Source organism: Netta rufina (assembly GCF_964035555.1).
Source record: "Netta rufina genome assembly, chromosome: 3".
Classification (NCBI taxonomy): Eukaryota; Metazoa; Chordata; class Aves; order Anseriformes; family Anatidae; genus Netta; species Netta rufina.
The window spans coordinates 64,081,991-64,094,446 of NC_140125.1; the positions used below are offsets into that span (position 1 = coordinate 64,081,991).

At 49.9% G+C, this 12,456-nt stretch overlaps 1 protein-coding gene across 3 annotated transcripts in view; it reads right to left on the reverse strand.

The window, feature by feature from the left end:
- The window catches only part of BACH2 (BTB domain and CNC homolog 2), a 188,665-nt gene extending 177,320 nt beyond the window's left edge, over positions 1–11,345 (reverse strand). The window contains exons 1-3 of one of the 3 annotated variants that reach the window (XR_014618299.1): positions 10,709–11,345; positions 10,126–10,278; positions 8,459–10,031 (exon numbers count right to left, since the gene is read on the reverse strand). The gene's annotated coding sequence lies outside the window, so the exon portion shown is untranslated. Of the gene's footprint in view, positions 1–8,458; positions 10,032–10,120; positions 10,279–10,708 lie in introns of those variants that run through there. The other 2 variants (XR_014618300.1, XM_084284252.1) reach the window with 2 other exon arrangements.
- Between the last annotated feature and the right edge of the window lie 1,111 nt (positions 11,346–12,456).

A 12,456-nucleotide genomic window follows, 5' to 3' on the forward strand; every position in this document is an offset into this window, starting at 1 on the left:
CCTTCCCTCCCTGCTCTGCCCTCTGCATGGGCTGAAGCACAGCTGCCAGCAATTTCATTAATTTCTCATCCTACAGGGATTCTTGGGCAGTTCTGGTACAGCTTTTGGGTCCCTCCATATGCAATCCCATCCCATTTTTTGTCTGAAATAAGGCACTCGTGCAGGTTGGCTCCTGTATGCCTTTCCAACAAACACAGGTCATAGGGAAGCAGGAACAGTCAAGAAAGATCCAAATTCTAGCCCAGCATCAGCCCTGAAAAGTAAAGCTCCAAAGCTGAAAACAAGCCTGAACCAGAAACGAGTTACTTTTGAAACATGATACTTGCAATCAGTCTAGAGAGACAAGTGCATTAACCACCACCACCGCTGCTGGAAAATCTGCAGGTAATCAGGACGGGCAGGGTCTCCATGGCTGGTGTTCAAATAAGCACCCCCAAAATGGCTGTTTGCCCAAAGCTTAACCAAGCTACTCAAACTCGCTGGTGCGCAATGTCAGACGGAAAGGAAATTTTCCAAAAGCTGTGATCCTTCATGCTGCAAGTGAAGGTGGGTATCCAGATGTTTCAGGAGTTTACACAAGCTGGAATTTGAGTCTAGAAGCGAAGAAATGCATCTTTCCCTACCTTTCCCTCGAGACCAAATCTGTTTTCTGCTTACTGCGGCAGCAGCAACAGAGCACAACGTATTTCTGCTGTGACACCACCATCCCAAGACAGAAGGTGGCAAGGGCTCACCAGAGCCTGCAAAGAAAGGCTGCTCCTTACCACCTGCTTCTGCATCCTCTCCTTACCACCTGCCTGCTTCTGCATACTCTCCTTACAGGACTGCATCGTCAAAAAGCGGGGACATCACACCAAAGGGCTGCACCACCCAGTGATTATTGAGGGGTATGAAGATGTCACACAGAGGGATGACATCACTGCCAGAAATGGAGTGAAGTTGGGTGGGGAATAAATAGGTGTCTGCAAAAGAAACAAAGGAAGTGTCTGGCCAGGCAAAGCACCTCTGGTATCAGTGTTTACCACCCCCAGCTCACGCCGCTCCCCCGCGGGATGAAAGTCTCCTTCGCTTTGAATCCTTCTGCTGCTAAGCGCTGCAGCCGGACCTTTCATGTTATTTTAGAGCAGACTGTAAAGACTTTGTTCCTATAAAGTTCTCCTGTGACGTTACTGACCTTGTTACTCTTTACACTACTCCAGTTTCCATGAGAAAGAGAAAAAAAAATAGTTAAATTCTGCAAGTGATTCAAACAAGTACTGTGTTCATCTTCAGAAATGACTGACATCACCTTGAGATCAAAATATCTACCCGATCTCTATAGGAAGGCTTTATAGCTTCGAGTTCTGTATAGTTAACATTTCAACAGCACCATCATTTTTCTCCACACAAAAAAGGAAGATGAAAAGCAACAGAAATATTTGCAGCAGCCAGCTAATACCAGTCCCAGTCTTCCTTGCAAGACCAAGCTACTGTCACTAAATTAGCCTTGATAGCATCACAGTTTGTTGAGGTAGTGAACAACATAAATTAAGAGAGTCGGGGCAGTCAGTGGAGGAGGGAAATACAGAGGCATTATTTATCTGCTGAAAGTAGGAGCTGCAAAGGAAAACAAGAAGAAAAACACTGATTAAGAAACACATGTCATACACAGGCTGGTGTACAACAGAAAACTGGCCCAGTACATTTGCAAGCTTCAGTTTTACTTTAACAAGCAGGGCTAGACACAAAAATTAGGCTGTAGCTACACCACACAGCACGCCAGGTCTTCCTTGCTTTGATCTTACAGAATAGTAAAAAGAAAAAAAATGTTAAAGAGAAAGTTTGGAGATGATTTGAATGATGTTCACAGCTTTTTAAGCTTGGAATTTGGTGGTTAGTGCATTAAGCATTACTCACTTTATGAACAAAGTGGAAAGTTAACACAAATTGGCAGATGACTAACTGTCCAAGAAACAGATTACTGAATGAATCACCGACTCTACTTTTAGCCTAATAATAAGACAAATGAAGAGGAACAAGAAGGGGAAAAAGACAAACAAAAAATTTCCTTGCCGAGTGCTTATATTTGCACCGCCTGTGAACTTCCAGCTATGACAAACTGCGTAACAATTTTATCATTTATCACCAGTTTTACACTCAGGTGAGCTCACTGACATCTCCCACCACTGCTTCGTGCTGTCAGCTCACCGGGGTTTCCGCACGAGGCACGGAGCACCACGTGTAGGAACACCTGTGGGAATCAGAGGGGCTTGGGAGTGAAGTTGAACCCCCAGGTGGAGCAAGAAGCACTTGTTGGGTTACAGGCTCAATGTGTACCTCAGATGCCTGCAGCTGAGCTGAAACGCAATTTATGTTTTGCAGTTCGAGAGCAGGACCTGCCCCAAGGTCTGCACGCACTTGCAGTTTTGCTCGTGGAGCTCTCAGAGTACATTAACCTAATGCTCACAGGCAGCACCCAGATTTTCAAACAGCCACCATTGCTTTTGTTCAAGGACACAGGGATGGCAGCCGACCGACGGCCAAGGCCACATATAGTGGTTTGAGCAGAGCCAGGCTGATCGTTGCTCTCCAAAGGCCGCTGCCCTGCTCCCCAGGCCTTACCCAGCTGCTGACTGCACCCTCTCACCATGAAGGATGGGGTTTGACTCCCTCCCTCACCTGAGGGAACAGAAACCAACCAGGGATGCTTTGATCATCTCTTGGACCCCTTCCTCAATGCCTCCAAGGGCACACGCTTGCCATCGTGCCCACAGTGGTAGAAAGGTTTTAGGGAGACCTGAGGGAGCTGGGCTCGGGACGGGTTGCAACCACTTGGTCCAACAAACTATCTCCACGGCCATCAGGCCCCCTCTCACCTCCTGAGTTTAAAATCTGAATTCCCAAGAGTTTGTCACAGACAGGTGACACGACCAGGCCACATCAGGCCAGGAGGGACCAGAATCAGGGGGCAGTTACAAGTCAGGTGTGTATTTGTGAAAGGTGATACACTTTTGCATTTTGTTAACGTAGAAGGGAGAGGAAGGCTTGCTTGAGTTTTGTTTTCATCTAACATTCTTTGCAATTGTCTGTTGCAAAGCCAAAATTAAACAGCCCGAGCCTGAACCCAAGCCTCTCATGCCCTGGCAGCAAGCCCTTGCCACCAAGCTGCAGGGTAGATGGGGAACAGGCGGCTCACAGTTTCCTGCAGTACCACCACACTGTGAAAACACGACAGCAGTGACCTTCAGGAGACAGGACACGACACTGTGATGCTTGTCGCACTCTGCTGCAGCCCTAGGACCGCTGAACAGATTTGGGTTTCTTTTGGAACTGTCCCACTCCCTCCCTTCCCCATGTCCCTGCCAGACCCTGCAGTAAATTCAACCAGCAGAAAACTAATTCTATGCACAAAATGAATAATCTTCTGCCAATTTATCTCTTAATTTAGCTGACCCACTGTAGGACGAGGTAGGAGGCAGGCTGAGCACAAGGAGAGGAGATGATGCAGAGCACAATCACAGCTGCAAAATACAAGTAGTGGCAGCGTCTGCCCCCCTTTGCAGGTCCAGCCATCACTGATTTCAGATGCAGGTCCCATTTCCAAGTCAGCCAAGTAGAGAACATGGATGTGATTTAAACGGGCTATTCATTCACCACAACCCTACCCTCACAATACGTCTGATGGCAAGGTTTTCTGAAGATATTCTGAAAGCAGTTCACGAAATCAATGTCCTTTTGAACTCTGAATAACCACCGACACCGTATTTTGCACTCCTAACAGAATATTATTCTGGGAACTTCAGTAAGAGCTGTCCATAAATAAACTCCTTAAGTTGGAAGTTGGCCTTTTCTTCTATACTGATCTGAAAATAGTAAAATCTCTCTCTTATTGTTGCCATGTAACAAACAACTGGATTTTCACATGTTTCAAAGTTATATTTCCACAGGCTTCTGCACCTCTATTTTTAGTGTGCTTTTCCCAGTAAGAAGCAGCCAAAGATTCTCCATCTCAGCCCCGGTTATACAAGAAACTAACAACCATACCCAAGGCATTTCAGCAAAAACCAGGTTAAGTATATAAATGTATTTAAACATTAAGTAGTAAAAGCTGCCCGCCAATGCTGTGAGAGCTGGGGTAGCTCTAGATTTCCTGAGGATCTGCCCCAGCATGGATTTTTTTTTAAAAAGCTTGCCCTGCTTTTCAACTAGAGTGAGAAATGAAGAACCATCCCATCCTTTTAAGGAATAACTTACTAGTATAAATATTGCACCAGAAGACAAAGTAAACACAGAGGTTTCACAAATGCAGGAATTCTCACTAATATGGAAGAAGAGGTGAGCTCTCCCTCACAATCTGTAAATCTTGCAACAACGCAGATGACTTGAAAGCAGGCAGCATCACTATAAATTAATGCAGCAGGTCAGAACACAGTGACCGGACTACAACTAGAAGTAGAATACCTTGCATAAAAGAATTAAAATTTAATATAGCGTAGCAGCAGGGAAGGCACGCTCTCCTTGTATGAGAACAAACTGACCTGCCATTCTACGAGCTCCAGTTTCAAACAAACTGCAACGTGCAGCAGGGGGTTGCTTTGTTGCACTGGACAGGCAGCATAAAAGATTTCAGCCTTCCAGGTAAACAGCTAAAAGGATGCCAGCACATATGAAAACTATCACTTGGGGGAAAAAAAAAAAAAGAATTTAATAGATCACTTTCTGATTCGCCTTTTTTTCAGTATCAGTTTCAGTACTGGAAGATGTGCGTTTCCTCCTTGATAATGACACACACGCATCCTGCAGGTTACTGTTGATCCTCCAACTCTTATTTTCTATTTACCTTCCCCTCCAGATGCTGTGACCCCAGTTTAACCAGCAACATGGGTCACCCAGCAGTATTACCATCCTCTCTTCTTCAGGGTGGGACAGAGTTGGAGACCAACAGCTCGGCAGGACAAGGTACCGTGCCAAGCCTGCCCCACTCTCAACAAGAACAGATCATATTATCCAGATGCACATCTCTGACATCGAGGCTAAATGTCAGCAGTACCGACCGCAGTGGAAGGCAGAGCACTGAGACAGGAGAGGGGAAGATTTTTGCATCGTAATCAGTGGTACGGCTAGTTTTTTGGTTTTTGTTTTTTTGGAGGGGACAAGATCACTTTCTGTGGTGCAGCAAATCATTAAAGCTTCCATAATTTTTTTTTATTTTAAAAAAAGCTTGAGGTAATATTTTCCAACCTTTCACTAAGAGCAGGGGCCAAAACCACACGTTTTAAAGGTCTTCCACACTTTTATTATTAGAAGTAGAAACCCTACTGATTCTGATGAGTCATTTGTATTGGCGGAAACCAAGAACACCCATTTTCTTCATGTGATACAAAAGCTCTCAATGCGGTTTTCTATTCATTACTGGTCAAAGCAGTTGACTAAAAACAAAACAAGTGACAAGAACTCACCTTTTTGCTATTAAAGGCTGCTTTGTACCAGCTGATTTTGTTTATCACACTTTTAGAGTCACTTATATTTTGCCCTGCTTAAAAAAAAAAAAAAAGAAAAGAAAAACACAAACGATGACTGAGGATTTAAACTCAGTAAATCCAGAACTGCAGGAGGATAATTCGCTCCGCTTCTGTAAGGGCTTTTGTGATAACACTGAGAAAGGAAAAGAAAGGAGGGAAGGAAAAAAAAAAAAAAAGCACAACAAGAAGATCAGTTAAAAATCCTCAGTCAGCAGAAGCTATCGTTTTCGGATCCTTATGAGTAATCGGAACAGAGTCTGTAAATAAAGAAACAGTTGTACAAGAGTGCAAGTTTTCATCTCCATGCAAATGAAGGAATCCTTTCATGCTAGGGGCCAGGGTTACTGCTGCACGGGGTACGCGCTAGACTATAAGACACGGCAAAATTCTGCAAATTACAGACAGCTAAAATCAGGTTTCTAAAGTCTAATCAGAATTCTTTGCTGGATTTAAAGAAGATTTCTGCTGCAAAAAGGGGTGGAGGGCAGGAGACTGCATGGCTAGTAAATCCCAAGGGAGAATACTACTTGCGTACAGGACTCGCTGTATCCAATGTATCCAAACTGGGAACAATGTTGCAGGGGATTTTTTTTTTTATTTTTGGTAGATCAGATGTCCCATTCCCCCAAGAAAGAAACAAAACCCAGAGGTTCGGTCCTGCTGACTACACGTAGCACCCAGACAGGCTTCAAGAGCAACCTCCGCAGAGGCGCAACGTGTTTCCACCCCACGGCGTGCACCCAGCAAACCAGCAGTCTGCCTGACTGCCGGTGTGCTTTGGTGTTACGGGGGAAGAAACCACAGCAAAAGCAGTGACCAGAGAACTGAAAATAACCTCTGAACAACGGATCGGCGCTGACATCCTGCATGCCCGCGCCTCCTATTGTGGATAGTTTACAGCGAGGGGAGCGCCAAGCTGCACCAGACACGTGAGTCAGCAAGAGCAGCTCGTAGGAAACTGCTGACATGTTGAATTGCTCTCACATACACTGAGCACACCTACCCACTAAATAAAAAACAGGCTGCATGCAAATCGGGGCAAAGGAACACCTCCACACTTACAGTTCCTGTTTTCCTAGTCCAGGCTTAAATTTTGAAGCGATCACTAATGAAGGAGGGGAAAAAAAACAACAACACGCAATGGTATCAGCTATAATAAGTAGCAGTGATGAAGTCTCAGGGGTCATTTTGCTTTAGCTGCTTTTATTTAAATAGACATAACTGCTTCGTCTCTTTTCAGAAAGGAAAATTGCTGCCCTACAGCCTGGAAGAAGTGCACGGTGACAGGCAGCAAACAGCTCCTGTTCTTCTGAGAGGGTAGACTCCTGAACCCATGCACCAAAACCCACCCGCCCATCCCAGCCTGTCTGCGTGTTTCCAAACCTCGGGACCAAAAAGCAAGCTTCCAGCTCCTGTTTTAACTCCCACGAGGGGCAAACTCCCAAGTTTTTCTGTCCCCGCCAGCTCCTCGAGCATCTTTTCTGTTGACGTAACAGCAGGGAAGGTTATCATTCAAGCTTTAGGCTAATTCTGGAAGCAAACCTCAGAGGAGCTGACCCTTTCCCTGTGAAAGGTGACCAAGAAAAGCGCTCCTCGGGTCCTGGTGACTCTTGCCACCATCTCCCTCCCCATCCCCTTAATATCATCAGCTGAGACCCCAGGCTTCTTCAGGCTGCCTCTGTCTCTCCTCACACGACGATCAACGCGAGCAGCTTCCAAGCCCGATTTTTGCCAGGTGGAAGTTCTGCCATGCATGTAAACTCACAGCACAAAGGTTTTCCAGAACTTATTCCCTTGATCCTTTTTATTTACCTGTTCTGGACACACGGTTGTTCTTTGATCAATATTATTACTTCTGGTAACTCGGGAGCTTCGAGTCCATCAGTGGCCACAAAGAAATTTGTATGCATTCCACTGCCTGCCTGCTTTAAAATTATAATTCATAGCCCAGCAGAGGCACAGTAAGTAGCACTCTTTTCAATACACTACAAAGATGTTTCTGCCTAACTATAAAGCAAAATGAACACATTGCAACTCAGCTGGCTGTATTCATACATTTTACATCTTCTTGATGCGAGCTTCAAATGAATGCGTAATATTCAGGCAGCTGCCAAGGTTAATGTCTTTTGGCTGAATTTAAAGAAACGATGACCATTTTTTTTGTAAAGAGCCGAGTAAGCATTTTGAGTGCTATTCTGGAAAACCTTTGGAAATTATTGGGGGTGGAAATCTACTGACCATTCAGCCACTACAACAAAACCATTTAGGAGCCTCTTCAAACGTCAGTAAAGGAGGACAATGACAGACACTACAAAGGCTCTGCTCCACATTCCCTTAAAGCGTTTGTAGTCAGGAGGAGCCCTGAAAGCAGCAGGAGTAACCTGGACTGACAGCTGAGATTTCAGCTTGAATTCAGATCTCCTTCAACACATTAATGGAACGACTGGTGTATTTCTCCCAACGTGCTTCCTCCCAGAAACCACTAATAAAGAGCCATCACACCCCAAACAAGCAGAGATGGAAATTCAGACCTAGAGGTGAAAGATGGGCAGCGTGCATGCCTTCAAACCTAAGTCAGGTTTGCTGAACACTGCAGGTATGTTCATGCCACTTGTAAACTAAGAAGCCATTCAGCTTTGGAGTAAAAAAGCACATCGGGTTTCATTTGAGTATAGATCCTGTGCTCATGCGACCAAAACTGAGATTGCAAGGGGCTGTTCACAAGTCACGCAATAAATGCTACTCAGCTTACACCAATATATTGCCTGTTACACAGAAATGCCATTAGCACCCACATTATTCCTTTGCATATGCTGGTTACACATCTTTTTTCAGCTTCGTGCCACAGGCATTCATTAGCTACACTCTAAGAAGTCTCTTTTATTTAATCTAAGCGTGTGTAAAGTCCTGTCCAAAAAGGACATCGAGGCGCACAATGAGGAAACACCTTTCAAGAATTCCCATGAAAAAGACGCGATTGTTGATTTTTATTTTTCCCCCCATGGCTGGCAATTATTTTTAGAGAATACCTTCAGGAAAATAACAGGCAATCAGACTGCAGCCTTGCTAAGTAAGACAGCTTCTGCACTTCACAACAGAAAACAAATCACACAATGAAAGTTTTAAAATATGCCAGAGCGAGCAACCTCTGTCACATACTCTGCAATACACACCATCCACGTGGAGTTTTATTTTCAGCTCTCCTTGTCGCTAATTGCACGCACACAGAAAGCAATACACAAGATTCCTAGACAGTATTGGGATTTTGTTAAATTCATCAATCCTGATGAGTCTCCGATGCCTTCTTTGATGCCGAAGACTTACCAGAACTTCCTCACGCAGGGAGCCTGCGGTCAGCACCTATTGCTTGGGGCTGGGGCTGTCACTCCGAGCTGGCCACCCGTGTGCTATCTGTAGCCCCGCTTCGTGCCCAGCTCAGGAGGGAGAGCTGCCGATCCTCATCCTGCAAAACGACCTCCCGAAAGCAAAGCAGGGAGGAGAGGAGGGCGTCCCACCCACATCGCCAGCGCATCATCCTGCAAGCCTGCATGGCATTAAAGCCAACAGATGTTCCAGATGTGCCTCCGGGCCAGAAAGGACTGCCAATACCTGTCCCAGCACTCCCATCCTGACGTGAGGTACCTGCTGATGGACCCGTCGGGATCTGTCAGCATGCGTGCATCACTCGTGCATCTGCTGCCTGCACCTCTCCCACCTGACCCTCCCCACTGTGAAAGTTTCCACGAAAGGCGGCTGTCTGAGCACCAGCTGCACAGCATCACTGCCCAGCATCTCCCGCCGTGCAGCCTTTCTGCCTGGCAGCTCCAACCATCCACCCCGACGGCTGCCCTCTCTTTGAGAACGCCCGCTTGCGGGAAAACCAGACCCACGATCCCGATTTTCAGTCCTTCCAGCTGGTCCTCCCGCAGCTTTCCTTCCACCTCTCGCCTCGGAGCGCCTTCCCAACAGCCTCCGAAGCCGGACAGCCAAAAATGAGGGGGCTCAGCACCGGTCCCCTTCCCCACTCCAGCACCCGGACCCCAGGCGGGTGCATGAGGGTGTCAGAGGGGGAATTTTATTTCTGTCTGTCAGATGTCAAGGCTCGTACTGCACTGCTTTAAGGCTGTTGCCACGACAGCCCCGCGGACAGCAGCTGAACACACAACCTTATCATTTCACTCTAGCCACCACGTCCATCACAATCACCTCAGACTCCAGCACTCGCATACCTGGAGCAGTCCCCATCCCTGAGAACCACCACCCTCTCCCAGCTGCCGAGCATGCCACCGCGATGGCAGAACCTCAGCCCGTAAAAAATCCCTCACTCCAGGCTTCGAACGCCGGATGAAAACACGCACGAGTGCAGCGGCAGTCCCAAAGTCTCAGCAAAACGGGATTTCGCCGTGAAAACACCGACACATCTTCAACTAGAGCCAACGGCGGCAGCGCTGCAGTTTCGCAACCCTTCCCGACATCCCGAAGTGCAATTCTAATACGATGTGGCTCCTGCCCCACGTTTCTTATCGCCACCTGGGAGGAGGAGAGACGCGGCTTTACTCCGGAGCTCCGGCAGCAAGGGCAGAGCGATCCGGCAGCGCCTGAAGCCCGGCACCCGCCGCCTTACAAAAATAGCCTGCTCCACAAAAGGCGAGGCATGATTTCACACTTAGCCTCGCTCACGACAGCCAGCGTCTTCGCAGCTCGCCGCCTTGCCTACACGCTACGCCTTTAATGATCCAAGAAACTGCTAGCGGAGTTCACATCTCTCTCCCTGAACCTATAAAAAAAATAAAAAATAAAAGGGGAAAAGGGGGGGGGGGGGCACGCTCCCAGCTCCGCGTGTGCCCCGCGCTGCAGGTGGAGGGAGCCACGGGGCTGGGTGTCCCGCACATATAGACACCCACGGGTACCCACAGGTGTATATACGTACCCACACACATCTATACGTACCCAGGCACATCTATACCCACAGATCACACACACACACACGCTCATGTACCGCCCGTTACGCAACGCGCCTTCCCCTCTCCCCCACCCCAGCGCTCCCCACCCCGCAGCCCCCCAGGAGCAAGGGGAGACGAAGAGCCAAGGGGGGGGCACACGCACAGCCCCCCCCTGCTCCCCCTTTTTGCAGCCTGCCCCCAAATTTACCCCCTCCTCCCTTTCTCCCCCCCCCTTTCCCTTCAGGCGGGGACGGGCGCACTCACCTCGCCTCCGCGCAACTTTCGGGGGGTCCCCGCTCGCTGCAGCCGGGTTTGAGATTTTGGGGGGAGGAGGATTTTAGGAAAAGGGGGAGGGGGATTTTAGGAAAAGAGGGGGCTGTCGTGGCTGGGGGGGCGGGTTGGGGAAGGAGGGGGGGGTTTGTTGCAGCTGTTGTTGTTGTCGTTTCGGGGATTGTGGTTAATATTGCCGTGCGCTCACCGAGCTACAGCCTAACCCCCCCCCTCCCTCCCTCCCACCCCCCCAAAAAAAAAAATAATATATATATATATAAAATAAAATAAAGGAGGGGGGAGCAAAAAAAAAAAAAAAAAAAAAATCCCCGAGCCAGGCGCTCATCACATGGCGATTGCTTTGAACCAGCTGCTCGCGGAGCCGTGCGGAGAAAAATAAAAAGGGGGGGGGGGGAGGGAAGGGAAAGGAGAGGGAGGGGAGGGAGGGGAGGGAGGCAGCAGGGAACGGGGCGGGAGGGGAGGGGGGGAGCAGCGGCGGCGGCGGCGGCAGCAGCAGCGGCTGCCGGAGCGGCACCGGCGGCAGCGCGGAGGCTGTCGGTGAGGAGGAGGAGGAGGAGGATGAAGAGGAGGAGGAGGAGGAGGTGGAGGAAGGCGGCGCTGCTGCTGCTGCTGCCGCGGCCGCTGCCGCCCCGCTCTGCCCGCGCCCCGCCGCCGCCGCCGCCGCGCGCGCCCCGTCCCGGCGCCGCCCCCGCCCCGGCCCCGGCCCCTCTCAATCGCCGCATTGTTGACATTCGCGGGCTGACGTCACCGCCGCCCCGCCCCGCCCCGGCTCTCCCATTCACAACAAGGGGCTTACGCCAGCGGCGCAGCGCCCGCCCCGCCCCGCCCCGCCCCGCCCCGCCCCGCTCCGCTCCTTGCCCCGCCGCTACGCACCGCGGGCTGCGCGCGGGCGCTCCGCGAATAGCGGCCGGCGGGGACGCCCCGCCTCAACAGCCCCCCCTCCCCTCCTCCGGACGGCGGCGCATGCGCGGTGCGCTCTGCCCCCCCTCCCCATTGCCTGTCAGCGTGTGTGTGTGTGTGTGTGTGTGTGTGTGTGTGTGTGTGTGTGTGTGTGTGTGTGTGTGTGTGTGTGTGTGTGTGTGTGTGTGTGTGTGGGTGTGTGTGGGTGTGTGTGTGGGTGGGTGTGTGTGTGTGTGTGTGTGTGTGTGTGTGTGTGTGTGTGTGTGTGTGTGTGTGTGTGTGTGTGTGTGTGTGTGTGTGTGTGTGTGTGTGTGTGTGTGTGTGTGTGCCGCCGGACCCCGCGCGGGGGGCTGCCGCGGGGGGCTCTGGGAGTTGTAGTCCGCCGCCATGTCTGGCGCGGCCCCCTCCCCTCTCAACCCGAGGGGCAATCCCGGGGTGGGAAACGAACCCCAAAAGGCACGAAACCCACCCCGGTTCAGCCGGAGGTGCCCCCTGCAGCCCCTATCCATCAGCAGGGCCCGCAGGTCCCCTCAGGGCAGGACCCCCAGTGCAAAATGAGCGAGGACACCCTGACCCTGAGGTGGGCAGGGAGCCCTGGGGGCTGCTGCTAAACAGCGAGGTTAAAAAAAATAAAAACAAAAACAAACAAGTGGTGCACAGCAAAAACATCTCTGGAGACATCTGTCCTTCAAGGGTGTCGGGCAACGGAACGGTTAGGGTAGCCTGGGTCTTGAAGAAGCAGCAGCAGTTGCAGCCAGTGAAGGGTGATGGAGAGCTGCTCAGGAACTGACACCCGCACGCCTTATTTTTTCCCGTGTTTA